The sequence below is a fragment of the Micromesistius poutassou genome, assembly GCF_964030765.1.
Source record: "Micromesistius poutassou genome assembly, chromosome: 12".
NCBI lineage: Eukaryota > Metazoa > Chordata > Actinopteri > Gadiformes > Gadidae > Micromesistius > Micromesistius poutassou.
Window position 1 is genome coordinate 2,265,902 of NC_140282.1, and position 26,620 is coordinate 2,292,521.

The following is a 26,620-nucleotide window of genomic DNA, read 5'->3' on the forward strand; positions in this document are numbered from 1 at the left end:
TGCACGCAGGTATGTTAATAGCTAGCTGCGACTATTTACACATATGAAAAAGCACATCCATCTGCCATCTTCTGCCAATCGCACATGAATCAGTCCTGCTTCCCCAGCGAACAACTGGTGTTTATTCACAAGATGACAGCCAGCACCACGAGCCTGGTGACACCTGCACCGCGCTTCCTGCCTTCTGACATGCTTATACCGCACACACACGCACACGCACATACACACACATGCACGCAGGCACAAGCACGCACAGCCACTGTCACCAGCCATGTCGCCTCCTCATATCGTCACCTCACCTCTTGCCTTTCATAGCCTTGCCTATCACACATGAACACACACACACGCACGCACACACACACACACACACACACACGGCTATATTTGTTTCAAGGTTGCAATATACAATGTGTTTGTGAGTTCATATGACTTAGTGCATAGTTTTAAGTAGATTCATGTCTAATTGGCTTGGATATATCCGTTTTAATCAGCCAAAAAGGGATTATGAGGACTCATGAATTATAGTCATTAAGGTTAATACCCAATGTCAGGAAGTGGTTTAACATTCTGCCAGATGACAAAGACTGCATTCCCAGAGCCGGTGCAACAATTTCCATCGCGGTGAAATACTGTATGCACAACGCTTGTATGGTAAAACATCAATAGCCTCGCAAGAGGAAAAAAAATAAGATGCTTTTAACGGTGGCAATAATCAAATAATATATGGTTATGCAAAATGTGTTATGCCCTACATGAAATGATGGCTTCCCTGCTTGCGCACACTCAAGTAGGGAAGGGATAATATTGGGTGAATAATATCGCGCTATATAAACAAGATATCAGAGTTGAAACCCCCAAAAAATAAATCTTGATTATGCACCTGGAGACGCGGTCTGTGCAGAGGCGTAATATCGGGACCTAAGTGTGGGGTAAATCACCTGGCGGGCGGGAACCCACGGCACAATGGGCCAACAATAGCAACAATCCCGCTAATCTGCGGTTTATTTATGCGAACAAAACAACAGATAGTGGTGCGTAAAACGGACAGGCGCTAAATGCTGAACAAACGGCACGAGGCGGAGAGAAATAAGAAACTTGTACCAGAGTTTGCATAAAAGCCTGGGCTGTAACATAGGTAATGGTTCCCAAACGGGGGGAGGGGGCGGGGGGTGGGGGCGAAGGAGATACAAGTGATGTCACTAGTTTCTGACTTCTTTCCCATTGGTGCAGCCCATGGTCTCATGGGCTGCCCTTGGTCTCATCCCGTCCTCAGGAACAATCGGATAAACATGTGAAACGTGCATGGCTGACATACAGTCCGTATTGGCACAGCCGCACTCATCACACTGTTCAGAACCGGGGCGGGCTTTGGTTGTCGTGTGTGAACCACACCCACCCTGCGTGGAGTCGACGACGGCGTCGGGAACAGGTGTCGGAGACAGGCTAAGTACGGGCTCCGCGGAACGCCGAGGTGAGAGACCGTTACGTATTAATCCCCACCTGACACTAATACGTGATGTATGATTGAACCCTTGGCATACGGGACACTGTACATTACAATCTGGAGCCATATGGCGAGACATTAGCCGGGCGCCCTGTGGCGGGATAATCTCTGCATCCTGCCCGTGTGCAGACCTTCTCCCTCCCAGATTTCTCTGCTCTATAATTGCATGACGGCATTAACGCATCGGGGGCGATTTAGAGCGACCGCTGACGTGGAGCGCACAGAGCCACGCAAAACAGGCTGCCATCCAGCAGGCCGCCTGCACACCATGCTGCACAGACAGACAGGCAGACAGGCAGACAGGCAGACAGACAGACAGACAGGCAGACAGACAGACAGATAGACAGGCAGGCAGACAGATAGACTGACAGGCGGTTAAAAAGGCAGGTAGACAGGCAGGCAGGCAGGCAGACAGACAGATTGATAAGCAGACAGGCAGGCAGATAGACAGACAGACAGGTAGGCAGGCAGACAGGGAGGCAGGAAGGCAAGCAGACAGACAGACAGGCAGGCGGATAAACAGGCAGAGGCAGACAGGCAAGCATACACAGACAGACAGACAGACAGACAAGCAGGAAGTCAGACTGGCAGGCAGACAGATATACAGGCAGACATTCAGACAGACAGGGATAGATAGGCAGGCAGGCAGGCAGACAGATGAAAAGAGAGCCAGACAGACAGACAGACTTAACAACTTTTAAGTTGTTCCACGATACCCCAATACTGTCCCTGGAAAAACACATCACTACCTGACACACACACAAATGAACATACAAACACACACACACACAGACTTCTAAATGAACACACACACTATAAATGAACACACAGACACACACACCAATTCCTTACAAACACTACAAACACATGAATACACTCACCCCAACCTCTATCACATTGCTCACACACACACACACACACACACAACCTTCATCCGCACCCACCCCTCCCCCTGGCCCCCCCCATCCAGGGGCACCAGTCACCTCGCAATGGGAGGAGAGTGGGTGTAACTGGGCCCTCTCTTTCCCAGCCTCGCCCAGTAATGAACAAATTCACTGCGCATTACACTGGACTTGATCTCTAGCAAAATAGTGCTGGAACAAACAATTTGGTTTGTCAACACCTTTCTCTGGACTCCTCCATCAATGTCAGGGGTCCAAATTTAAACGGCAAAGTGCATTTGACTGCAAGACCCTGGTCTGATTAGACTTCCCAGCTCAGTGAATTGCTCCAGACAGGCGGGCAGCTCTGATTGCTAACCCGGCTTGAAAATAGTCTCCACCACGTCGGGATTAGCATGAATATTTTTATATAGATCGATAAGCAATCTCCACTCCATAAGAAATGCCAGCAGCCTTCATTTGGCTGATCAAAGGTCCATCAGCCGCGGGGCGACAGCCTGCTATTGTTTTCCAGCCCGGGGCCCGTAGGCGAGACCCAGGCTCGGCCGGCCTTCTCCTTCCAGCCTTCCAACCTAATCGTGGAAACAATCACTGCATCACAGGATCCCATCTCAGGGGACGGGGCGACTCAGGTAAGGACAACAGAGGGCTTGACCGCGAGGGGACACAGTTCATTACAGCTGAGGTCTCCCTCCGCCACCCCCGGCCCCCCCCACCCCCTCCCCCCCCCAGCTGCTGCTGACCTGGAAGTAAAAGGCCGGGTCAGCCCTCTATCTGTTTATCTTTTTATTCCCCCCTCCGCCTAAACGCGATTCACGGGATTACATCTGATATGGAGGCGGGGGGGGGGGGGGGGACGGACGGACGTGGGTGAGGGGGGGGGGGAGACACGCCTTCCCTGTTTGAGGGGTGGAACATTAAACAATAGAGCGATATATACATATATACAGTATACGGGAGAAATATTGGTATGAGGTTGTGCTCGATTTTTCAGGAAAAAACGTCAACAATAAAATTTGAAAAGTTTTCCTGATTCTCAAACTCTCAAATTCTTTGAAACTGCAGGGGTGGACTGACCCCCACCCTCCCCGACAACACCTTCACTAATTTGCCAGAGCCTATAAAAGGGTGCAGGTGTGACCCTAGCATTGAGTAGTAAAGCAGCGCCGAGTGAAACCACACGCCACTCAGCGGCTGCAGCAGGCTCCCACAGAGAGCCGGTATGGGCGGCGGGCGGCGAATAGAGCCCCGATTGTTAATTGCAGGTTTAATTCATTAGGAAGTGTCACTTTATTCCAGGGCGGCCTTAGCATGCTGATTTAAAAGTGGTAATCAGGATTAATTAGGAGAATATATGTGAGGATTAGCAGACCGAAACACTTGAAAGAGGAGAGTCTCTCTCTCTCTCTCTTTGATTCCATTCCACCCTCTTGTGCTTCCTTTCCTCTTCTGCATCTTTACTTGTGTGATGTATTTACATACATATTTATATTGAAGGTGTATCTTTTATCTACTCCTGAGTTATGGCTCAGAAGCCTGTAAGTGAAGGCTACACAGTTTCGACTTTTGGCAGGGGGAAAGATCTCGACGTGAAGTTCACGTCGTGAACTAATAATTAGTACTTCATAACGAGGTGAATGGTTATTTCAGGTCATCCCTAACAGAGCTCCTGCCGTTTTATAAGGACTGATTAATTTAAAGACTCACACATGAATCTCCCCTTAAAGGAAGGGTATAGTTTGGTAGGATACCAGCCAAAGGCAGGGTACCAGCCAGAACAAACTGGATTTCGAAATTAAGAACAAAATAAATCCCTCCCCCTTCCTTCAGGCCTCCCTCCATAGCCACTCCCCTTAAACAGGGGACTACCGCGCTAGCTTTAGCAATAGGTCTGCTAGCCTTGTGGAAGACTCCGGTCATACGCGATGTGTCACAGGGGTAGGTAGAGACGAGACACTAGATTGTTTGATAGGCAGAGAGGCCATCCAATGGTTTAATTTGGGTCGAATGAAATGATTGGCAGGCTTATTAACAGGCCTGTGACAGACACATATACCAGATTTTTCCTTTTTTTATGTCATCGCATTAGATTTATTGTTTGCTGTCGGGACGTAAAGAGAATTTTAACAACTATGACCAAAATGCTTCTAAAATAAATTGCCTACTTAAGCTTTGATCGTTTATTCGTCCGCAATCTTGCTGCACTTACTGTCTGAGCAAAGAAACAAACATATAAAGGAGGAGATGAATGATTGTGAAACCATCAAGGGATGGAAAACATTGTGGTTTCAAAGAAAAGAGGAAGGAAAATAACTTAAATCTATAAAAAAAACACAATTTTTTTTTTTCAAGAAACCAAATCTAATAAAAAGGATATGTAAATACTAAATATAAACAAATAAAAAAAAAAATTATAATAAATAAATAAATATATATATATTTTATAAAATACATAAAAAAAATACAATTATACATTTAAATCACAATTAAAACTATTTTTTTTATAAAATACATAAAAAAACACAATTATACATTTAAATCACAATTAAAACTGTATTAAATATGACACTATAGCGACGCAGCAGAACTAGACCCTCCACTACCAGTGACTGGATGTCATCACATATTCTTGGACGGGCCCTCTGTAGACGTGCTCATTAATTAAAGCTTTAAAGCTGTGCGGTTATCTCACGTATTTCAACAACACTCTGTAGTTGACACAACCTTGAGGCGCTGCAGTTCAAGTGCACGTCGTACAGACTGTTTTCCTTCGCGAGGCAGCAGCCTCAGTGCCGAGGCAGAGCGATGACGCAGGGACCCCATTCTGGCAAGGACTGAGAGCGAGCCTTCCAACCTGCTTGTTTATAAAGCGCCGCTCTCGTGCAGGCCTTAGGCTCCGTGCTTCAATTATTTGATCAGGTTTAATTGCGGGCTACTTAATGCACCTTGAGGTGATGGTTTTTTTGTGCGTGTATCTGCGAGGGCCTGCAGTATATACAGAGAAGCCGTGTGGCTCCACGTTTTGGGAGGTCTTTCCAAGCCCCATGAGAGCCGATGTGTGTTGTGAAAATGCTATTGCAACACATCAAGAATGATCTGCGAATACGATGCGCACGCATCTGCATAGAGGTCTGGCACGGGACATAATATAAACGTAAAACACAGAATCGTAAACGAATTTGAACGTCGCGCTGAGGTTAATAATGAACACCAACACCGTCAAAAGGGAAACGAGCAGCCAGACGTTAAATCAGGGAGTGTCTGGAGTATACGCCTTCATCAGGGATACATTATTAAGCAGTTTGGATAGTTCCTCCTCGCCCCGATACTTACAAACACAGTTTACTCCACTGTGCAATTTAACGATTTTTGTTGCCTCCTCTGGATCTGAAAACAGGTTTGAGCGAAGCCGCGGACTTAAACAATAGCAGGAGTGGTATCGAGCCTCCTCGGAGAAGATCAAATGCGGCTTTCATTAGTTTAGTACAGCGTCAGGCCTCATCGATGACTTGTCAGACAGTCCTCCCTTCAATACTCTGGCCCAGGCTCTAAAAATCATCCTTTTACAGAGCTCTCTCGGCTGTAAATTCAATCCAGCTCAATACAGCTCTCCCCCCCCCCACTCCCCTCCGCCTCCCCTCTGCCTCCCCCTCCCCTCTAGACCTCCATTATTTCTTACCATGGATTAACCCCATGCGGTTGATCAAAAGGAAGCTTTTCCGCATATCAGTGCGGGCCGGGCCCTGTCTGTCCATTACCCGCTCATAATGAAAACTTTTTTATGGAAAAATCCATTGCGGGTTCACAGGTACCATATTTAGCGGGAGAGCATGATCTTCCGGAGGATTAAGGAAATGCTCGGGGGGGGGGGGGGGGGGGGGTTTCGCTGCTCTTCACAGAAAAAGGGAGGAGGGGGGGGGAGGCAGGAAAGGAGTGAGGATAGGAGGGGGGGGAGGAAGGGGTAAGATTGCCTCGCAAAATCAAGGACCTTATGCATCTTTTTTTAGCAAGACTGTTTCCAATTAAGACACCGTGAGCAGCACAATATCACATTGTCACGCAGTGAGCAGAGAGCTGCACTTCCCAGACAAACAGAGTCAAAGCACCTTTTTCCTTTTGTTTAATGCTAACATAATGCTATCAGTTAGCATAGCTTCTTTGGATCCTAGCTGAGGAATGTGCAATGCGTGTCCAGCAGCCTTTATAAGGCACCCGTCATATTTAGGTACTGTTTCCAAGGGCTGACCTGTGCCTGACTACAATCCCTACTAATTCACGTTGCATTAGCCTGTCCCTTTGTTTGAAGCGTGCTTACAGTAAATATGATACATACACCAGGGCTAAAAGCTTTACATAAAACTGTCTTCAAAGGACATATTAACCCATCTTTGTTTACAAGAGACGAGTCAGAGAAAAAGACAATATGGCACAAACGGTTGTAAAACACAGCACTTCCCCCACCTCAGTGTGCGCGCACGCGCACACACACACACACACACACACACACACACACACACACACACACACACACACACACACACACACACACACTCAGACATAATGCAGAGACAGGACTAAATCACCGGAGACGGGGGCATTTAAAAAGGAGCATCACATTTCCAAGTAATAAATAGCAGAGATTGATTTGACCTCCCAGCCACGTCCGTATACACAACTTAAGAAAAATGGAAGCTTCTTCCCCTCTGGGGATTCCTCAGGGGACGACACCAGATAGGCCGTTGTGGCTTTAAGGTTCCACGGCAGTTCAATGTTGTCAATACGCTGCTAAACCCACACCCTCCCACCACCCCCTCTTCTTTCTCCTGCTAGCTATAACGCCAAGACCAGAGCATCGGGGGCAGAGAGAGGCAGGTCACAAACATCTACAGCTTTTATCACTGTTCTGGCATCTGGCACTGGCGATGGAGAATTAGACGAAGGTCAAAGGGTTTCTGTTACTTGGGGGCAAACACATATGTCTGCATTATTAACTAACAGTTACCCGCTCGGCTCCTATTCCGAATGAGGCCTTTTCTTTACCACTGTTTGTTTGTCAGAGGACAACAGGAGGGCGAATGAGAAGGACAAGGAGAACAACATTTGGTTATTGTATCGCATGCGTTGCTTTGCACGCACGCAACAGTCTGTCATGATTTTGGGCGCACAACCGGATTATAACCAGGGTGATGAAAACGGACGTACAGGTGTGGTGTAAGGTCTCTGCTACCACGACCATAGACCACATGTTATCTCCTCTAGGCCCAGGGATGCAGCGTCTCTGTAAGCGTTTACACTAACTGATTCGGAGGAAGTTGCCAAAAAAGAAAAGAAAAAAAGGCACGCAAAGAGTCTGGCGAACAGCTGCAGAACCGAGCCCTGCAGAAACACCCAGAGCCGCTCTATCAGACACACCGAGCGTTGGGACACACTGTAGGAGACGACACAACGGCAGCTTCTGCCCCGGTCACCATAAAATACCAATAGTGCTGGTGAGGAGAGAGCCCATTAGAGACAGTCTGAGACACCTCTGCGCGTGGGAAAGGTTCTCTGCAGTAGCCAAGAAAGCCCAGAGAAACATGTGGTGCACATACAACCCACATCCTATCCAGAGTCTCTGGCTGCAGCCGCACAGACTATCGTTGACGCAACATGTAGTGACAACACCTTCAAAATATGTCAACCGCACCGAACAGCAACGACCGACTTAGAGGACTCTGTTTTCTGTTGCAGTTTCTCTCTATCCTTGTGGATAAGCAAATGCAACCTACAATTTGGCGTACAGTTGAGGGACCTATGTATATTATACATCGTACTATGTTTTTCTATCTATCTGATCTTAAAAAACAACAACGGTAGTCAAAAATAGAAGAGAGATGGTATGTTTAAGATCTGAATAATGGGTGGAACAGACTCCCCCCCAGTTCACTAAGTAAGGACAGCCAGGGATTTTCTGCCTCTGGTCTCGAGATAATTTTTTTCCCACTTTAAACAGAACCGTTAAACACCTTTTGTCGTATAGCATATCTCAAGGTAATTTTAAAAGGGCAAAACGTCCCCTTCCTCCTTCTGCCGCTTGTTTTAGTTAAGGCCTTCTTTTTGTTATAGCAAGATTTACAAATACATACGGTAAAAGCCATACTTAAATTAAAACTACCAAAAACTACATTTCCATTGCGATTCGCCGATAGAAGATAGTGCTTTCCTTACCCAAGAAATTATTAACTTTCTTTGGTAAAAAAAAAAAGAAATAGAGAAAACAGTTTACGCACATTAGTGCAGAAGGAAGTGCAGGAATGCTGTGAAAACATTGGTTCAGCCCACTATCGACTAGTGGGCTCTGCTCCTCTCCCTTCCTACAGGGCGGCCAATGATGAACGATGGCAGCGCAGTCAATGAAAAATCAACTGGGAAGCACAAAGCTCTTAATGCTAAGCTATATTGGTTGCTGACGGGAGCAAATAACATCAGCATAGCACTTATAGAGGCCAATCATACATTTCTAGCCGCAACCGGCACAGGTTCCCCAACTGCAATAAATTCTTTCCCCTGATTAAACAGTAAATTCAGCATGCCTATCAGGCGCCCATTAAGTGAGGGGCCGCTTTCAAAAACACCATTAATCAACCGAGAGATATGGCTTGAAATATCAGTCATCGATAGTAACTGCTTATGACAGTTTACACAGCTTTATATCTGCCGAGCGCGCACGCTGATCTATCAATTACTACCAGCCCTTGCCGCATGCTAATTGTGCATTTTCCCCTCTAATGCATTTCCACTGTTATCTTATGGCCTAATGAAACTAAACAAATCAATAAATATAAATTATACATGCAAAGATGTACTGCCGCGAACATAAAGCCTCTAATTAATTGCACTTGATTAATTTATATACTTTAATTATCTCTTCGAGCTGCAGATGGCATAAATATCTGGACAATCTGCTTCTTGCCGTGTCAGTCATAAAAAGGGCAGACACAGTGCATCTATTCTGCCCGCTTCGTCACTGGGAAAGACACTGTTGATGACATAGAAAAAAGAATAATTTAGGGGGAGCAAATTGCTAGATGATGCAGGACGTTGGTCCTCCTTTCTAACGTTGTGTCTGTTTTTCAGCATTTCAAGTATGGGAACACACCAATCAAAACTCCCCACTAGATGTCCCTTCCTTATAAAGTGTGGGTATCAACAAAACTCATCGGTGTGTTGCACAAACGGAACTGAGTACAAGGACTGAATATTGTGTACAAGTGCACAAGGACCTTGTACACCAAATGAAAGTGACTGGAATATACTTGTTATGCACGTATGCATTTTAATCATACACTCTTTTGGATCAGGCAAATGTTTCAAATATGTTTTTTTATAACTGTAAAACAAATTAAAATAAATTCCATATACATCATGTGATGAATGAATTTCCATTAATACATATAATAACAAACTTCCATCTAATGTGCCTCTGCTATGCAATTAAAGTACTATCGACAGCACAGGAATCATGTGATCAAAAGAGATCAGGTAAATTTAAAAACACATGCTACATTCTGTCAATAGTGCTTTAACTGCATAATGAAAGGATGTTATGGGGAACTTAACAGACAAACTAGAAGATCTTTGCACAATGTAAAGACAGCGTAATGATACGTGAGATAAAGGATGCTTTAGCGAAACGATGAAACCGGACGATTTCCTGGGCTTCATAGCAAAAGGTAAGGGAGGAGGAATTATAGAGGCTTCCTGGTTTTACATCTTGATGCTCCTAATGAGGGTCTTTTGACTGTAATTACCCCAACAGGGTGCTTGGCAGAATAATTACAAGAAAGACATTACAGAGGAACATTAGTGTGTCCAGGTACAGTAAATATGTCAACAGGAGAGGTGGCAACTTCTCCCCTTTGTCTGAAGTTGGATATCTCTCCACTAAACAAGCTGTGTTTCCACTACCTCCCCCCCCCCCCAACCAATGTGCCAAACGCAAGGCTGGAAAATTACAGTATCAATTCACCCCGACCAACAATTGCCAGTTTTCTAATAGCGGTGTTACACCTTGAGGGAGTAAGAAAGCGCTGCCGTGTATTCTGACAGGAGGTGTTTCGACCAGATGCTCAAAGTGTTCTCAGGTCCTGCTCATTCCCTCAGAGCCTCCGAACCCAGGCTTCACGGGGGTGACTTTGGTTTGAGGTTCAACTGCTCAGATACAGAGACTCTTATGAACCAGTCAGACGCTAGCTGGCAGGAGGGCTGTGCAGCACTCTGGCTGTAGTTGTTGGCGACTCCAGACGTACTGTTACAGACCACAAGAATGCACCACTTGTCCGTAAAAGCACCTGGACTTTTTGGCGCCGGCTTCAAAGATCCTCCCTTTGTTTGGCCCTTGCAGATCTTTTCATGTGATCTTTATGTTTTTCTTCTTCTGGTCAAGCTAAATAATCCCTCCCTTCGTGGCTGAATATGTGGCACGCCGTTCTTTCAGTTCATCCTGACATTTGTTGAGATGTTGCTCGACATATTACTTGCATTTCGAATTTTGGATTTCATTATTTAGTCAATTGAAAGAGAGACTAGCTCAATGTAGCTGTAGTGGCGATGCATCGGGATATAAAAATACATAGTCTGCGGAGAATTGATATAATATATTATAATAATATTATATTATTATCATATGACTAGATAAGTGCGACCCAGAAGGTAGACATTATCATTCATACAGTTAGTTACTAATTAAAGTCAAATTGGCATCAATAAAATAAAAGATACATATTTTATGCCGTGTTGCTGCATTGGAACTACAATTATCTAGTCAATCCCACATCCAGTCTATATTCTACTACAAATCACAGAATTAAAGACACCCTCAAAATTTGTGTGTTTTACGTGTAGTTTCAGAGATCTACAACCATAATCATAGAATCATCTGTCAATCACCCAATCACCCATTGAAGTCCATATTCTATCATAAACCAAAGACACGGTCCACATCCGTGTATTTTATACATGAGGTTTCGGAGAAAGGGAACCACCGTTTCTCTGACACCTTTAGCCTTCCTCCACGCAGCAGGGAGGTCCTAAATCACCTTGATATGATTCAGTCACTTTTAAATAATAATGACGGGGGAAGGCGCCGTCATTTGGAGAACGCCATCATCAATCAGGGCCTCATTCAGCTTTAATTCATGTAGATTCACACCTAATACTCATTACAAAGATGCAATTTCCAGCCAGTCAGGGCAGATTAATGGGGCCAGCGCCTCACCTAGTGTTTCCCCGCGCGGTGTCAAGCCTCCAGCAGGATAGATGGCCCTCACGCAGACGCACAACTATTCCTATCGGCTCATTTGTTTTAAAGACACGCTTATGAGAAAGTACACGCCGCGCCGCTCAGGAGCCATCAGAATGACAAAATGACAAGGGATGTCGGGAGGATGTGTTTAATTTGAGGGTTTTTCTGGTGGCCATTTTTTTTTTACGCTTAAAAGCCATTGGAAATTTCACGAAGGACTACGACAGAAATGACTAAATATATATAGGACGAGAGAAGGAAATACAGTCTTTTTACGAGCCATGTTCACTTTTTGGACTTGGCAACTCTCAACTGGCAACTTTAAATGACCTGCAGCCCTTGATCGCGGACATCCGGATAGTTCTTTCTTTATCAGAGCAAAGGAAATGTCAGCAGAAAAGCAACACACACCAATGTGTGTTAGATTAGCACTGCTTTCACACGCCCCCCCCCCCCCCCCACTACCACCACTAGTGTAGCATGTCCTAACACTAACACTAGCTTATTGTTACTTATAAATTCATTCGATTACAAATTCCTATAATATGTAAATGTTCCAGTTACAACAAATAAACCATTTACATACATTTATGTGTAATTAAAACGACAAAGTGGAATTGTAACTACTTGTGATATGAATATTGTCAAACAGGGCAACAATATCCATTAGTTGATAAATATTCAGAACTGCTCAAACTTTAATGCGCTACATACAATAGACGAATTTCTGCACAAGATATTCACTCTAAATGTATCAAGGTGGCTTGAAAATCTACAATAAAACGAATGAAAACTTTGTGGAACATCCACAACAAAAGAGGTGTGCGTTCTCTGCGTCTGCTTCACAGCCCTTGTCATCATTCTGCAGGCCTCAGCAGTCTGCTGCCGTCACACATTTAGTGTGTGAGTGTGTGTGTGTGTGTCTGTTCAATTGTGTGTGTGTCTCAGAGAGAGAAGCTCTATATACAGTATCCAGTGTGTGTGTGTGTGTGTCCCTTTATGTGTGTGTGTGTGTGTGTGTGTGTGTGTGTGTGTGTGTGACCACTTATCTATACATGTGTTCCTGTGTGTGTGCCCTTATCTATCTGCGTGTGTGTGTGTGTTATCCGTGTTTGTTTGTGTGTGTTATCCGTATGTGTTTGTTACCCGTGTGTGTGTGCATGTGTGTGTGTGCCTTATCCTTGTGTGTGTGTGTGTGTGTTATAAAGAGGAGAAATCCAGGACGTGATAAAGAGATCCAATTGTGTGTGTGCATTCTTACACACACACACACACACACACACTCCAGAGCACACAGTCTACATCCCCATACGTGTATCTGTGTGTGTGTGTGTGTGTGTCGGGGTGCACCAGGGGGAGGGTCTGACTGTGGGTGATGAGGAGGAGCAGAGGGGCTCACCGCTGCGTCCCAGTGTGAGCGTCACATACCAACGGTCTGAAATCACTGCTGCCCCGCTCCGCCCCACACAGACAGGCTGGCAGGCTGGCCCGCTCTGCCTGAGCGGATCGCAGCAGGCGGCGAGATAGTCTAGATAGGACATCATGTCGCTGGATCTAAATGCAGCTTTTTTCTTTTAATACCGACGTTATTTGTGTTCTTCTGAAGACGCACAACTAAGCACTGATATGAACGCTCATCTGGCGCGTCGGAGGATTTTTAAAAATGCCGTTTCCGGTCTTGGTGTTTTGTTTTGTTTTATTGCCGCTCCTACATCTTGATGAGTTAGTTGATAGCGTTCACGTTACACATCCGTGTTACGGCACCGATAGGTGCACACAGCTTCAGGGAAGCTATGTGTGTGTGTGTGTGTGTGTGTGTGTGTGTGTGTGTGTGTGTGTGTGTGTGTGTGTGTGTGTGTGTTCCGCAGCCGCTGCTGCAACATATTTATGGGGACACTTGTTGTGGAGAAATGCCCTGCGAGGTGACACTGCATTGATGTCCTCTGACATCAGCTGGCTCATGGCCTGGCTGAGCAGGGGATTATGACATGGTGTGTGTGTGTGTGTGTGTGTGTGTGTGTGAGATAGATCTGTGCCCGGGAGCTCCAGGTGTACAAGTCTGCTGCCCATAGCCGTGCCTCACTCGCAGAGAGACTGGGCTATAACAGCACTCCTCTCCTCCTCCTCCTCCCCTCTTCCTCCTCCTCCTGCCCCTCCTCCACCACCTCCTCCCCTTCCTCCTCTTCCTGTTCCACCACCACCACCACCACCTCCCAGCATCTCTTAGGATGCCCCCAATCGCCCTCCCTGCATTCATTGGGTTTGATGCTGGACTCCCCGCCCATGTCACGCCACATGCTTTATGCCCAGCGACAGGCACGCACGCGGGCATGTTTAGTGCAACAATTATGATAATGGCTGGAGAGCACTCAGCGGAGGGAAGAAGAAAATGTGATTAAGGGCCATTCTGATCATGATCAAATATTAATCTGATGCCTCTTCGCCCTGACCTGGCTTGGTGCATAAGACGCTCTTATGGACTTATGCATTAGCAGATTTACACAGAGCTGAACCCAAGCACCTAATAATATTAGACGGGCAAAGTCACAACACCGTGGGCAGATATTTCAGGAGCGCAATCCACTTACAATACGAGCGAATGAAAATAGCTCTGGGTAATCACGGGGGTGGGGGGGGAGCTTTATGAGGACTCGATGTCTGCAATGACAGTAAATACTTAAAACATTCCATGAACCACCTGTTGCATTGGACTGTGTACGACGAGGTGGAGGAAAGCCTTTAATACGATTAAAATCGATGCAGACAGCTCAGTGCACTTGCATGTTCAGACTAAAAGGTATGTTAGTTATGAATTAATTAGCTGGATGTTTATTGTGTGCCGTGTTCCTTAATTGTGTTCATTATAAAAACATTTGCATTTGAAAATTATTGTTGCAAATTTAGTAAAGACTTCATACGGTTTTGACACAACTGTATGTAAAAGATTAAATGTATTTTTGTATTTTATGAATTATATAAATTGATTTCACATTGTATTAAAATGAAAACCATACAAGGTGCAGGTACATTTTTATTTTGTTAATTAAATACATTTTATTATAAGATCAGACTAAATCTAATGTATTGATCCCTGTTGATAAACTCAAATCTCACTCACTTAATTGTGTTTGTGTATTTGAAACATGTAGGCCAATTGCATTGCAATTTATTAATTACAGTTCAAATTCATTTATTGATATGATTTTTAGATTTTGTTTCAAGATTGCAAGTTTTGAACTTTTTTTTGACTTTTTGACTTTTGCAGTAAAGGATAAATAAGATCTGAACGTTGGACCCCAATTGATATCTATACCAGAGGTTTGGAGTTAATAGATATTTTTATAATTGTTTTATTAATCTGTATTTCAATTGAGTGTAAATTAATCCAGAATATATCATTTTATATATAGATTATACATTATGAAATATAATATAATATCTGCTATAATTCCTGCTCCTAAAACTTTACATTAAAATCTTCTGTTGTAACGACCCACATTTCAATGAGTAAACGTGATTGGGGGGGCAGTACTAAATCCAAGACGAATTAATTAATAAGAACAAGCATTATTTGATTGAACGATTTATCCTGCAGGGCGTACAGTATAGAGTATCAGCAGCCCACCACGAGACAGAAACTGGCGGTTTGAAAGAGATTAGGACGACATTAAATCAACATAACCTAGCCCGGTTAAACAACACAGAAACAGCTTGTCAGAATCATTGGATTATGAATCTGGATTATAATACGAATCCTCCACCAATTCCAAACCGATGGAATCGAGACTCCAGATGACCTTATCTACTTACATCACATATTTAACTCACTATAATTTATACATAAGATAAGGATTATTCCTGGCTCCCTTCTTAATTCAAAACATATTGTTTGCTCTGTTGGGCATTAGTGCAACAGATGGTCTTGACCCCTTCCACCGAATAAATATATTACAGTTTGGGGCTTAGCAGCACGTACTGTCTGGGCAGTGGTTGGTGCCCTGGGGTATTAGAGGCCGATCCCGGAGCTCATGTAAAGCCAGGCACGTGGTCCAACAGTAGAAGGCTCCTGCACTCTGTGACTCTGGTACAGAGATGGAGATGAATTCACAGGAAGCCGTGTTCTTATGTACTAAGGGGATGTTGTTGGTGTCAAAACTATAACAAGAAAATATCAAAGGATTTCAGGCTCTAATATGATATAATATTTACATTCAGGGCATTAAGCAGATGCTTTTGTCCAAAGCGATTTACAATAGTTTGCCAGAAGAAAGAGAAACAACAATATATCTCTGTCGGCACAGTAAGGATGTTCATAAATCCAAGTACCAAGCACTAACAATTGTATACAACAAAGCTAGCTATAATATGATGTAATAATAATACTTTTTATTGTTATTTTAACATTTAAATACAAATGGTCTGAGTAATAACTTTAAAATGCAATAAATAAATAAATAAATTAATTAATTAATTAATGCAACAAATCTAAGGTTGCTTGTGAGAAAGATGCTGACTAATGAGATTAACCCAGAAACTTTTCTTGGAAATAAAAATACTCTCCCTGCTACTTAAATACATACATTTTGACAAGTCGCAGAACTGCCAAACTTCACACCACAAACACGTTAAAAGAATGTATGTAAGCAGAACGTATGTCCTCAACAACCTCACATTTAACTCCACAGATGGCACTGATGTTTACATGAGCAGCAATTAAAATGAGATAGAGCTTAAACTAAGTTTCTAAGTGAAGCATACATCAAATGTGTAGTTGTTTATAGCCCTCTTATAATACAATTATGTTTATTTATTTGTTTAGTTTTTGGATACATAATTCAAATCAATAAATAAAACATTGTGCTCATGGTTTAACATGTAACTAACAATCCTTTTTGTTAGAATGTGTGAATTCCTGTCTCTTGCAAACAGAGCAGGTATAGTGGGAGCGAGTGTTAATGTCATCAGACGAGTGCTCTAATGAATCTCTCTCATTCACGACCACGGGCCAAGACACGGGTGACTGCCTAAGGTACCTGCTCACACAACAAAGCATGTAGTACAACCACCACAACACAGCAGTAAACCCATCATGGAGCGAACCCGAGCCCCATCTCTGCACTGGCCCACTGTTGTTTTCCATCTACTTCCCCCCTGATATCTTAAGTTATTCTGTCTGAATTACTTCATCCTCTCTACAAAATCATTGATTCGACAAAACTGCTAAGTTTGACAGGAGCATGACAAACTCAAACCTAATCAGTGAATAATGTCACACTCAGTAATGTGCTGGCACAATAAAATCTTCGTCCCATCATAGCAAAAAAAACAATAACCACGTTTTTTTTTTTTGCCATCCGGTCAACTTCCTGTGCGTTTTCCTGCTCGAATCGAGACAAGGATCCCTGGACAACCGAGTCAGTGACATGGAATCTGCTGAGTGACATCATATCATTTGGCCCGAGGAAGAACAGAATGTTGTTCCTCTCGCTGTGCGCGCGAGAGCCGACCCTGTCGGACCGCCGTTGACCGCGGCCCAATCCAAACACTGCGGCCACACAGGAGATTGAGTATTTTCACGGCACACTGCGTCGCTGCCCCACGCCTCACACTGACCAGTGTGTGTCTGTGTGTGTGTGTGAGATAGAGCGAGAGACTGGGGGTGTGGGGGGGATAGAGAGAGAGAGAGAGAGAGAGAGAGAGAGAGAGAGAGAAGCTCATCTGCTGTGGAGAAGGCCAGCGAGCATTAGGATAGCAGGAGAGACAGGAGAGGAGAGAGAGAAACACTGACTCTAAAGAACTAGGTGGACAGAAAAATCTCTCTCTCTCTCTCTATCTCTCTCTGGCCATCTCTCTCTCTCTCTCTCTCTCTCTCTTTCCCCCGCTATCCATACATCTTGTTCTGTCCCATTACACAATTGGATTATTTCACTCTCTCCCCCGGACGTTAAATGGTTCCCACAGATTGAATATGCGGCTGGAATCCGATATATGACTTGATTTAGATGGGAGCCTCATGACACACAACTTGTGACCTGTTGATACAGAGGAATCCTCTCTTTGTGTCATGGCCTCTTGGACTCCACGCTCCAGGAAAGGAAATATGTCAAATTATCATATTTGTTTTTGCATTTAAAATGATATGGTACATTTAAAAAAGTTATCGATCAGAGAATGACAAGATGTTTTGAATAGGCATTATCAAATGATAGGGAAAGTAAATATATATCAATCAAATATATAACGGTTAAGCTCTGGCAGGAATTTGTATTTGTTTGACTTGATTAGGGTTTTTCCTACAATGTTACGGTTTAATATAATTAATCAATACAAAATAATCTAGATATTTTGTATATTTACAGAACCACATGATGTCATATCTTTGCAAAATAACACGTGACTGAGAATCGTGTTATCGCAGATGACATCATGGCCAGAGAGATGACGCAACAACTGTCCTAGCCACCTTCAGCTAACTAACAAGAAAGACTCATAATCTTTATTTGGAGTCATTTCCAACTCCATTTTCCCTTTTTGTCTGCACAAAAAACCTTTATGTCCCTCAAAAAATGGGAAAACACTTGTGACTTAAACTTCAACATTGCCTGCTTTAGAGGGTTGATAGTATGTCCACCTGGTGTGAAACATTGCTGATCTATCCATCATTCATCTAGCTGGATACTCTCCCCTTGTAATGCCACTAAAACACAGGAAAAGGCACATTATCAAACGGCTTGTAATGCCTAATCACCCTCACACCTGGTGGCATAACATCACCCCTTTAACATCCTACATTACACCGATATTCAACCTGTACACCGCCAGCTACGTGTTCACCAACACCTCGCAGGTGAGCTGTTCTTAGTGGCTGCGTGTTGTTTCTACTTTGGGGAGCGGGGAGCCACAGCAGCAGGTGTGGGGCGCCCACCATGGGGTATCAGGTATCCCCGGCCCAGGCTCATTTGTCTTGGTGAATGAGTGGTCTGCCTGACTGCACTTTCTCATTCCATTTCCTCCTACCACCCACTGTATGCTGTCATTTCTCTAACCCGCTCTCCATTCACATGAAGTGTGGGCAATAATGCTCTCTCACATTCCTGCTTTCAATGGCTTACAGGCTGCAGAACACACAAACCACCACCCACCTCCACCAACACCACCCCCCCCCCCCCCCCCCCACCAGCCAGCCCCCCCCTCACCCACGCCCGACCCCCCCTCTCCCTCCACCTATCTAGCGCTGACACACACACACTGTGTGTGTGTGTACGTGTGTGTGTGTGTGTGTGTGTGTGTGTGTGTGTGTGTGTGTGTGTGTGTGTGTGTGTGTGTGTGTGTGTGTGTGTGTGTACGCACACACACACTGGTACACATAGCGTATCCTCACACAGAGGATGACTTTAAACAATTGTTTAAAGTTTAGCAATATTAAAAAAAAAACATTTCAATTGATAGACAATACATTATATAAAAGTATTAATAATTATATGAATAATAATTATTAATAATAAATAATATAACATTATTATTGTGTTTGATATTATTACGACAAATATTATAATTAATATCACTTTATTATTCTATTATTATTTAATTATGACAATATCTTTCTCAAAACACTAAAACATATTTTTTTAACATTAAGCCTGGACTAAATACAAAATCCAGTAAACATTATTAAAACCTCTCAACATGAAAACCACGATGGCCTCCGAGCTTAATAACACAGAAAACGACGCTGGCGCTGCTCTTACTTACATCCAGAACGCCCCTCATCAACCGACCTAGTGCTCACATTCAGCCCGACATACCCGTGCGCCCTCCGCCTCAGAGCTCCGCGCCACACCGGCAATCTCCCTGCAACTGTTAACGCTAGGAAGAACAGAAAACACTGTCTCTCTCTACCCAAACAGAGGAAAAGTGCTTAAGCAAAAGTAGAGGCAATCTAAGAACACCCCAGAGCTCAACCAACAGTGTGTGTGTTTTTTCTTTCTCTTCCTTTTCCTGCAATAAGAAAACCAGGAAATCTCCACTTATTACAACAAACATTTGCTTCAACTCAGGAACTAAGCCGGACTTCTTTTTTTTTTCCCCATATCTGTGGGAGACCGTGCACACACATGTTGTCCGTGTTGGGGCTTTGTTAAGATGCTGTAGCGCCATCTGCTGGCCGACAGAATAACGAGGGAGGAGAGAGGAAAGGGGAGGGAGATGAGGTTCCAGTAGGCTACGAGCCTTAGGTCTCTCGGACCACCATGAATTTATTAAGCAAATCTTAAGGTAATATCAGATACTTTTTTTCATCTGCTAAATTCCCAGTGTATGGGATGTAAGCAGTGCTGCATATAGGGGAAGCAAGTAAGTCAGGAAAGGGGTATATTCCTTCCACCATTAATTAACATCCCCCACACAGTTAGTGTTCAAATGTCCGAGTTTGGGCAACACTTTCTTCGTTGTACTGACGATTCTGACCGGAGAGTTAAATGTTTCAACCCCAGCTGGCAACAAGTAGTGGGCCTACATGCACATAAACAACCTTTTCTGGCCCTCATTTCCTTCTGTGAATGCAGTGGACAACTAATAATGACTTAATCAGCCTGATTGCACATTCATCACTGGGATTTTTCGTATTTTGTTTAACTCAAGAGGGGAAGCATGTTTTACTTGGGAAATGAAATATGTGATGACCGGGTTCCCTGCCGTCACCCTCCCGGACATACGGGTCCCAGCAGCTGAGTCAACAGGCCGCTCAGGTATCATCCATATGTAGCCTCTTCCTACACCGGGCTGCTGACAAACCCCTCAAACAAATGTGTAACCTTAAACACACAGAGTGAACCAGAGCCTTCTCCGTCTCCAGTGGACCGCACCAGCGTTTATTCTGACTTCATTCGGCCCGTCCATTCTTACAGCGTGTGTAATATTTTTATTTACATTTAGGACATTCAGCAGACGCTTTTATCCAAAGCGACTTACAATAGGTACATTTGTCTGAAGAAAGAGAAACAATATATCGCTGTCGGTACAGTAAGGATGTTCATGGATAAAGTGGCAAGCACTAACAATTGTTGGGTTAACCCATTCCTCGTATACAACAAAAGATAGCTAGGGTAAGATGCTACACGATACTAAGTACTATTTTTAAGTGCAAGGATGTACAACATACAATAATGTGTATTGTTGTGTATTGTATGTTGTAAGAGGGGTGTGGGGGGGGTAAGGGGGGAGGATATGCAGAGTCTAGGTGACCTGTGAACATTTGAGCCTATTTAGAAACATGTTTGGCTTCAGTTGTGGGGGTTCAGTTATGTGGGGGGAACGGGGGGGGGGGTGTTACACACAGCGGACACAAAGTAGCAAGCCTTAACTTAAGAATTTTATCATCTCGGGGAAGTTCTCACTGATTTTGTATGCATTTGTATTTACAAAAATTACAAAAATGACAGAGGTCCGGACCTGGGTGACCTCATAGCTGGCTACGGGCAGGGTAAAAAGAGAGCTTCCTCAGCTGGTTCTGACGCTGTCATTACAGTGGAGTCATTCAGGGTTCTGGTGTTCCCTGAGCCCGGTCTGCGTTGAGGGAAGCTCTCCGGGATTCCTCCACCGCCCTCCTTCTCCCCCCCAGTCAACCTGAGACACTGCAGCCCCGCCAACGACCAGGAGAATTCACCTCCGTGCGGGCAGGTCTGCGCCGATAACTTCAAAGACTGATATGAAGACCGCTAACGAGACCTGAGGGCAAGCGAAAGGCTGGGGAAAATGAAGGAAATCAATATCCCCGAGAGGAAAATGGGTGAATTATGGAAATGTGAGGTTCCACCATTTGGGGGGGGGGGGGGGGGGGGGAAATCCGAGACAATCCGATTTAGTTTTCCTTGAGTGATAACTCAGAAAAAGACGATTTCGTCCAACGTGGGCATCAATTAAATCCGATACTTGAGATGTAAGGCACAGATGTTATGTAGACAGGTGACTGAAAATGTATGTGGACCTAAACATGTGCTGCTTCAATACTGTATTTGTATGTGTATAATTCTGAAGTCCTATGTATAATTCTGAAGTCCTACACAGTAAAACGTATCAGAATTACGCCCCAGAGCCTCAATGATATTTTGGGTGTTTAAGGCGTTTTATTACAAACTTTAAATGTAATGCCCAAAATGTTTCAGGACTGACAGGGAAGTGAATAATTTGAACAATTTGTTTGGCATATGTTAAGTCCCAACCTTGTTCAACACATTTATATTTATACTTATATTTATACTTTATACTTATATTCACCTGAGGGACCACTACCACGGAGGAGATGAAACGTTGCATACTAGATATCTCATTTTCTTCACCTGTTCCAGAGTGTTTACCCTTAACTATTTTAAACTCCTTTTCTTACGAAACCCTGCCGACGAATAAGACACCTTCAGAGCGACGCTGAAATTCTATATCCCCAACACTATCTTTGATTGGAAACTCTACCCTCTGCGTTCCATTAGGACTTAAGGATTGAGCAACATGGATTGGTTGTGTCTAATCAAGGTCTATTGAAGTCTCCCTTCAAGCCTAGTTCAAATGACCAGTCAGCACTAATGCACCCATATTGTGTTTATAAGTGTGAATTGATTTATATTGCTGGAAAGCTTCCAGAAGACACCAAGAAAGCCGCATTGGAACCCAATACCAATTAAATATGTTTGTTTCTTGGGAAATGGCCACTCTGGACATTGGATCAATACGGACATCAAAAGGTCAGAGCAATATATTTCTGTTGGAAAGCTAACCCGCCATCAAGTAGATCACCTGCCTGATGTCAGCCATCTGCTAACTCAAAGTATGGACCTGGATATTCTGCTGTATAGAACGGATCTCCGTTCAGTTCCAAGCATGTAGGTTTTTTTCTGAGAGAATGCAGGGCATATCCTATATATATACACAAGACCTGCACCCACAGATCATGTACTGTAAGTGGAAAATTTGTTAAGAAAAAAATGTGTAAGAAATTAGTAAGAAAGTTAGAAAAATGAAAGAAAGAAAAACAAGAAACGAAAGAAAAATAAAACATTCCACCTCCAACACGCAGCCTCTCTCTGGGGTAGGCTTCGTTAGCGAGGTGGCGGACCGCTGGAGAGAAGCCGGTCCTGTCATCCCCCACTAAGTTTACCCGGAGATAGTGCACCAACCCTCCCCCTAGAACGGCTGCTCCGAGCCGTCGATATCCATATGCAAATCTAATTAGAGACCATATTAATTACCAGGGCCTAAATACCTCTGCTGAATCCAGAGCCGTGAGGTCTGTACCAGGATATCCCCACTGCAAGCCGTATGGATCGCCTTCTATACCCCCTCTTTCTCTTTTACTGCCAGCGTCTCCCAGGACCTTTTGAATCCATATTAATTTCCTCCCTGGCAGTTATGCGAGCTGGGTATGAACTCGGCTATTTCACTTTTAATCTGTCAGTAATTTAGTAATGTGTAAACTAATTATGTGCCAATATTAATGTAATTGGTTCTGGGAGCTGTAAAAAAAAAATCAATGTGTTTGTGCAGAGAATGCTTTAAATTGCATCGAGTTATTATAATCATGTGCCAAGTGCTGATTATGTTATGAAACTAAAAAGAAGATGTCAGCCACAGGTCAATACACGAGTCCCACGGCTCCATGAAAATCCATGGCTCCGTTCTGCCTTCGAGAGGACTGGACGAGACTGCTTCCTCTGAATGCTGCTGCCCGGCCAGCCTTCTCTATACAGTACATATCTCTTTACTTCTCCAGAGCTGCTGATGGGAGCTGGCAGTACGCGTGTGAATTATTCCCCTGAAATCTGTATCACAGTACTTTATTACATGACACAAGTTCTCAATGTATTGGGGAAGCTCATATACGATACCATTCAACATAAGGGCGAATATAGAGGCTATATTTTTACAGTGAGATAACTCACTCCGCACGGATACTATCTTGAAATGGATATAAACACATTTACCATAATTAGGTTTTATACTCATTTATTTCTGTTTTAAACAAGAGCAGATGCGTAAGGTCCATCTAAAAATAAAATTCATCATCAGTGGCAGATGACAACACAACATGCCGTAGACGTTGTCTTAACTTTGTGAAACTAGCTTTACGTCTTCCTATAAGCCCACTATACAGCATATTATGTCAAACCCGATGGCATTTACAACTGGAGAAATGTCTACAAAAATAAACTAACAAAAGACACACCAGGATTTTACTAGTGTTCTTGATCAAGTGCCTGTGGACTGACTACTCATGTTAGAGTAATCACGCTGTACCCAAGTATCTTATTTATACAAACCTGGTTAAAACTTCCCGAAAATGTTTGACGTTACATTTGAAAAACATAATATCAATCAATGATACAATGATGGGGAAAGCTTTCGCTGAGGGTTGCTGAAATCTCGGCTTGTTTTTTTTAAATACTACCAACATCCAAACTTTCCCAAAGTTACTTCTTTACAAACAGCTACATTCAAATGTTCTGCGTGAATTAAAGAGTGGGAAAAATAGTTTGGAATAATGAACAGTGTTGGAGTTTAACAGTTAAACTCTCTGCTGCTTAAAGTAGATATTAGGAGGATGTTGTAGCAGTAATATGGGTTAAGGATTAAGGCTTTGAGTTCACTCGCTAACTCTGGCAGTCATTACAGCTGTCATTGTTTATGATTGATGGCCTTTGTTTACATTGTTTAAAAAGGGAGACCGATTTCAAAACAGCACTTGGTTTCGTGTGTAAATATTCGGTCGGAGACTGAGCTAATCCAGAGTAAAGTATTTTGCAGTTGCCCTCAAATGTTTGATAATCAAACAACAATAACAGTTCCCATCTTTACCATGAAATTATGTCCGTTTTAGATACCCACTCATACATCTTAACTTGACAGCTCTCGGCCAGCTGTGACGATTACAGAGGTAAATACAGTACTTATGCCAAACAGTACGTACTCATCAAGGGAGTGGTTTACAGTTTCCCCTTCCGACAATGATTACAATGAAACCAAATGAGTGTATGCCCGTTTAATTACAACCAATGCAAAAATCTCTGGGATTTCTAAATCTGTGCGCAATTTTGAATTAAGAGTAAAACTAATTTAGCATGAAAAACAAAGAATGTTTAATTTTTTTTTCTGTAATTCGCCTGCATGGAGGATACAATAACCAAGCCACAGGGCTGGGAGATTGTCTGCCTGTCTGTCTGGTGGCTCTGAGGCCTGTCTGCCTCCACAGAGGGTCAATGTGTCGATAGGAGCTTGTATTCCACAGAGGAGGCATTAAGACGGGACTCAGTTCCATACAGTGAACCAAGAAAGAGGCTGACTTCTGGCTCCTGCAATGGATTTTTGTTATGTTATAGCACACACACACACACACACACACACACACACATTTCTACTCCACTATCTCTCCCAACATTTTTTCTTCTGTGTGTGTGTGTGTGTGTGTGTGTGTGTGTGTGTGTGTGTGTGTGTGTGTGTGTGTGTGTGTGTGTGTGTGTATAGTTATGTGTGTGTATGCATTTGCGTACGCGTCTCCTTTCCCACAGTGGGTGACAGCGTTTCCTTTGTTCTTTTGTTGATGCGTCTGGCTGCACACACTATGTCTACCAACCGTATCAATTATGGATGTGTTTTTATCTTTCGGTCCAGTGTTTATTTTAGCGCCGACACACACTCCTGCAAAGTGGTTCTTCGTCTTCACATCCATCCACCCAGAGCGGCTCGCCCGGAAGATGACAATGGAAATGTTCCTAATTGCCCGCTTAGCATTAGTAACCAGATATATTTAGGTATGCTTTAAACAGAGACCTGGGTTTACCAGGGCACCTGGGGAGCATGCTGATCTCACTTTCAGCCTCACTTAACGGTCCCAGTCCGCCCTGCCCGGACCGCCGAGTCCCTGTGTGGAAACAGCCTGGTCCTGAGCTGAAGTCAGCCCCAGGTCAGCACGGGGCCACTGTTAGCACGAGGCACAGGGCCAGTGTCAGACAAGGCCAGCACAGGGCCAACATGGGGCCAGCGTCAGCACAGGGCCAGCCCGGGGCTAACGTCAGCACAGGGCCAACACGGGCTAAACACGGGGCCAGCGTCAGCACAGGGCCAGCATTAGCACAGGGCCAGCATCAGCACAGGGCCAGCATTAGCACAGGGCCAGCATCAGCACAGGGCCAGCATCAGCACAGGGCCAGCATTAGCACAGGGCCAGCATGGGTCCAGTGTCAGCACGAGGCCAGCACGGGGCCCGGGGCCAGCACGGGGGCAGCACAGCGCCAACATGGGACCAGCGTCAGCACAGCGGCAACATGGGACCAGCGTCAGCACAGGACCAGCACGGGGCCAGGGCCAGCACGGGGCCAGCGTCAGCCCAGGGCAGCTTCAGCATAGGTCGAGTGTAAGCACAGGGCCTGGGGCCAGCATATGCACAGGGCCAGGGTCAGGGCCAGTGTTCTGGCTCTGAGGTGCAGGATAGTTGGTCCTCTGCAGTGAAAACCACACGTGTCTCCAAAGAGCCAACACGTCATCCTGTGTTTTAGTGACATTTTAAACTATTGAGTTAGAAGTTTGATTTTAAGATGAGAAGGAAGCACCTCGGTCACACACAAAGAAGTTCTGTACATTTCCATTTATTTTCCTTCGCTTTCTGTCATTTTCAGTTTGAACATACCATACCATTGATACAACTTAAACATAAATCCATCATTTTACGTTCTAAATAGCTATATTATAAACACACTAATTATCGATGTGTCACCTCGAGCCGCTGTTCTTTGTTCAAAAACATGTTCTACCCGGTGACCCGTGGGGTCGGGAGAGCAATTTTTAACTAGCCAATCACTGCCTTGTAAACCGGAGTATCTCCGGCTATTGTAAGCAGTCTTTATGGCTCTGCGGGTCAGTTGCCCCCCTTCCTTCTAACTAAGAGAG